This window comes from Miscanthus floridulus, chromosome 3, assembly GCF_019320115.1.
Source record: "Miscanthus floridulus cultivar M001 chromosome 3, ASM1932011v1, whole genome shotgun sequence".
Lineage (NCBI taxonomy): Eukaryota > Viridiplantae > Streptophyta > Magnoliopsida > Poales > Poaceae > Miscanthus > Miscanthus floridulus.
Genome location: NC_089582.1, coordinates 44,644,417 through 44,649,659, shown reverse-complemented (window position 1 = coordinate 44,649,659; position 5,243 = coordinate 44,644,417).

Below are 5,243 nucleotides of genomic sequence, written 5' to 3'. Positions count from 1 at the left end.
AGTTCGTCGATAGATGAGAGAGAAGGTAAGGGGTGTGGAGGGACTTCAAAACGCGAATCAACCGTATTTGCTAGAAAATTTTAGGTCCAAATACCTTATCATTGTCGGGTGGTGATGGGAACCAGTAGTAGTATCACTGGTGGTTCATGGTCAAACCTGACAGTGATATCTATTATCACGGCCGATGCATGGTTATTAGGAATCTGCAGTGTTGTTGTTCCACCGGTGCTGGGCAGTATGATTTAGTTGTTTATGTAGTAGTGTAATGCTGCTGCGGATAATGGCCATGCCAATTGTTGTTGTCGACCTTGTTGGAGGTGTTGCTTGAGGCTCTCCCCTCGGTAGAAAAGTCTTTGGGTCTTTTTTTGGCTGCTCTCGTACATCTCAATTTACATGTGTTGGGGTGAATTGGGATGAAAAATTAAATTAATGTTCTACCCCAACGCATGTGGAATAGGTGGATAAGAGCAGCCGAACGAGGCATTGCTGGGATTTCCTATTGGCATGGTTACACCTGCCGACGTCATTCCCTTCCTAGTGTGTCTTTGTTGAGGAATTTCCCCTTTCTCCCAAGTGGTTGTTATTGCTTTGTGCAGGGGCACTGTACTTTGGTTGCCCATTGATATGGTGGTTCGTTGGCGCCTGGCTTCGCTGTGGTCATGCATGGTCATGTTCGTTCCTGCCGCCATGGTTGTGTTAGTGGCTGTTTTTTCATGTTGATGTATTTGTTTCTCCTTGTATTTTACAGCTCTATTAGTACATAGACAGGCAGCTAACCTGTCCCTTTCTTTTTTTAAAAAAGTTAGTGCTTGTACGGCATGGATTTCGCTTGCACAATCACCTATTCACCTGTTTAGCAAGAGCATGAGATATATAATGTTAGCAGCCTCTAAATATATTATGTTGGACTGCAAAATTTTATTTGCAGTTTGCGATGAAACGATTTTATCAGAGACCAACCACATTCTCTAGTCTTGTCAACGCAGCCGTCGAACACACAATGCCGCTGGGATCTTGCTGCCCTCCTGCTTGAGAGAATGTCATGGCGCCGAATTATTTGAAAATGTGATGAGTTTATCGGATCCACACAAGAGTATTTCCACTATAGAAATAGACACAAGTCATATTTCCTTTTCAGACAAAAGGACGACCATCTTGCTTTTGTTGTTACATAGTTTTGGTACAAGAAATTGGGCGTGTTCGGCTCGGCTCGGCTCAGCTTGTTTTAGCTTATTCTCTCTCACGGAACATTATTGAATCAGCCAAAACCAGCCGAACACCCTTCACAAACTGGATCAGCCGAACGAGCTGATTGTTTACACAAGTTTCATGAACAATGTACAAAAAACTTATGTTATAATAACTAAACTACTGAGCGTCACGCCGTCACCACAGCCTGTTCCATTTCGTTTCTACTAATGAAAAGAGTCCAGCAAAATAAACGTCAGTGGAGTGGTTAGGGAACTTCTTTTGGCTACATCTATCTTATTCCTTGCATCATTCCGGTAGCACAAGAGAATCCTGCTAAAATGAAAAGGCCCAACTGATAACTGACTCCAATCTTATGAGACACTACTGATCGGTTCTCCCAACAAGTGATCGATCACCTCAGCAAACCGCATATGAAGAATGACGCCATGTAAAGTTTAAAGAAAATATGATCACAAGTGTGTTGGATACATCTATCTCCATACGGCACACATAACACTACACTTATGGTCACAAGCGTGTTGTCCTGGAAGGACATTGAGCTGCCTCTATACCTGCAACAGAGCATCGATTAAAGAGAGAAAGAATGAGCAAGATAGCAACAAACTTGGAAGGACACACTTTTCCATTCTGAAGGGACAAAAACATGGCTACCTTCCAAGGAGATTAGCGCGCGGCCCGTTGTTACATGCATCACTGGAATAATTTTTTTTTCTTTCCGAGCATTATTTACTATTTGCAACTATATGGTCTTGCTTACAATAGTAAGCCATCCATCCTACATAAATTAACTTCAAGAGTTATCTTAACTCATTTTTTTAAGTTTAACTAAATTTATAGGAAAGAGCATCAAATTTGTAATTTTAAATGTATCATGAAAAATATTTTTATAATGCGTCATAAATATTTCATCAAGTTTAAAATATTTTGACTTATTATAAGTTAATTTATTTAGAGATGGAGTACTATTTAATCTAACTAACTAATATTTTTATGCATATGTCCTAAGTGATTGTTGGATAGCGATGGCAATACAACACTGCACTGGATGAGAGCATGAATAGAGACTGAAGCATGGAGATGGAGTATATGAGCTCTACCCTCATGTGGGATCCACCATTCAAGACCTGAGCCACGGCCCATGGGGAATCCACTCTAGTAGATGCCACTGTGAGATGCTACTGTGAAATGATCCAATGGTGGATTATTGTGTTTATTACCTATTAAGAGGTAGTCGATGCGGCATTCTCGACTATGGTACGATAAATAATGGCAAGTAATTCAATATGATATTTCATATAAAATAGTGTTTTTGTTGACTAAAAACAAGTGTTTTTGACATTATTCTTTTTCCACAGTTTAAGATTCATAATTTCAGACAAACTACCTGACTAGAACTTGCTTTTTAGTTTATACTCCAAATTTGGTGCATTATAAAGCTCCAAATTTATCCTACATGACTTTTTAGTTCAGAGTCTTGAAAATCTGAAGAATTCAAGCACCTATTTGACACTAAATAACTCTAAATAACAAAAACATAGATTGCATTAGCCATGCCAATATTTCAGATCAAGAATTCCAAGACTAAATTTAAAATTTATGAGAAATTAAAACAGATATATGGGACACTATACCGTTTCAGATAACAAACTTGTCAACTAAAAATTTGTAGATCGCATCGAACTCTACAACTTGGCTGAATTGGGTGAAAAACATTGTTTCTGACTGAATTGTTGTGAGAGAAAAACACTGTTCCGGCTGAAAAAACAAGTTGAATAGTGTGGATTATAAGGTAAGCCGAACGGGGCCTTTGATGTAGTTTGTCTTCATTAGACTTCATATGTAAAAGTTGTGAATTATTTTCTATGCAACCATTTCTAGAGGCGGGTTTCAACAGTGCTGACTCTGTTAATTGATTTCTAGATGGGGCACCTTAAAATGTCTACCTCTATTAATTGTCATTTTTAGAGATGGACATCTTAAAAAGTTTGCATCTATTAATCACTAATTAATTAATAGAGGCAATCTCCTTAAGAAGATCGCCTCTATATAAATGATTAACAGAGGTGGATATTTGCCTAAGACCCGTCTAAGGATGAAAACGGTCGGAAACGGTAAAAAAACTCCTAAATTGTTTTCTACTTTTACATTTGAAATACGAAAACGAAAGCGAAAACGGTAAAACCGGACACGAAAACGAACACGAACTTATGAATTATCGAGAATTTCGAAAATGAACCAATTCGAGCGGATTTATGTCGAACACGGTCGATATACGAAAACTCAATACGGAATACCGATCCGTAGACCAAGTGCATAACTAAGTGCATACATGATCAAGTTCAAGTGCATATAATAATTAACAAGTGCATATTATAGAAACATAAACTCGAACTGAGTCAGAATAATTTTATTAATCTTTTTAGAATAGATGTAGTATTTTATTTTAAAGATTTATTTAGATTTTTCTTTTGAGTAACAGATTTATTCGGCTGATGCAAAAACTATCAAATGATTGATTTTGCAGGTGGGGGTTAAACCGATGAGCTTGATGGGCTATAGCCCAGATGGGCTTTTGTGTAGATGCTGCTGGTTTCCTGACATTTTGCACCATCTCATGAGGTGAAGAGAGATGAGGCTGGGCGCCGTCTATAAGAGAGGGCAGCTGGCCATCAGTAGAAAGAACACAACTGCGTGGTGAACAACCTGTAATTGGGCTGTATGACCTGTGCAGTTGGCCAAATTCGGTTTAAACCGAATTTTCAATTCGGAATATTTCAAATTAAAAGTAGAAAAGTAGAAAACGGTAAAAAAAATGTCTAAACCATTTTCTACTTTTACATTTGAAATACGAAACATCTGAAATACGAAAACGAAAACGGTAAAGTCGGACAAGAAAATGCGGATTCGATCGGATTAAATATAGAAAACAATACGGTTCGGTTCGGGATATTTCCGTTCCGTTTTCATCCTTACGTCTGACCATTGAGATCGCTCTTAAAAAAGCCCACCTTTATTAATCAGGTGTCTGTCTCCTAAGATCCTATTTTAATAGCAAGGGTCAATCACAACTCTAACCTCTTAAAGCATGTGCCAATGATAAGGTTCCTGTTTAGGGAAGCATATTTTCCTCGTAATGCAATTAATGAGTAATGCCTACAGATAAAAAACGAATATCTTAATCCCATACAGGGCTTCGATTTCAAATTTGATACAATTTTTGAACAAACGTTTCAATGAGAGTTCCAAATCTATACGTGATGTTGACCTCAAGTTCAATTTCTACAACGGTAAGTTCAATCCTGATCCAGGCAGCTACCTCGAGTACACATCACATGGCAGAGGTGACCCATAGGAGTGAGAATACGATGACGGACCTGACCAGATCTTGGCATCCCTATAGGTCTATCCTAGCTTGGAAGCATATGCATGGTCTGGTCCATTGATTGAGACAAGGCCCAAATTCAGTACTAGTAGAATAACACATATATAGCCACACCTCACTAAGAAAAAAAAGGAGAAAAATTCTTATTTGACAAAAAAAAAAACTCACTACGCCAGATTCTCACACTATGAACGGGGGCATTTTTACTGTAGGGTAGCTGGGGTTAGAGGCGCCCCTACAGTAGGCGTCCTTGGGCCTCAGCAGCCCAGCCGCCCCTACAGATGGCACTGTGAGCCGCCCCTACAGTTGGGGCTCATCTGTAGGGGCGGCTCAATCACCAGCCGCCCCTGCAGTGCCCATTTGTACGGGTGGCTACCACCAGCCGCCCCTGCTGTTCGACTGTAGGGGCGGCTGAATCACCAGCCGCCCTTACTGATGGCGCACGAATAAATAGCAGCCACCGCATTCTTCCACCTCGGGACACACTCTTCTACATAAAAAAGGTTGAGAGGCCTTAGGCTCCTCCTAAAAATTGCTCTACTAAGGGGGAGGTTTTGATCTCAAATCCTTTGATGGAGAGGCTCTAAAAGGTAAGAAAATGCTTCTCCAACTCTTTATTTGAAGTTTAATTCGTTGGTTAGTGAGTAAT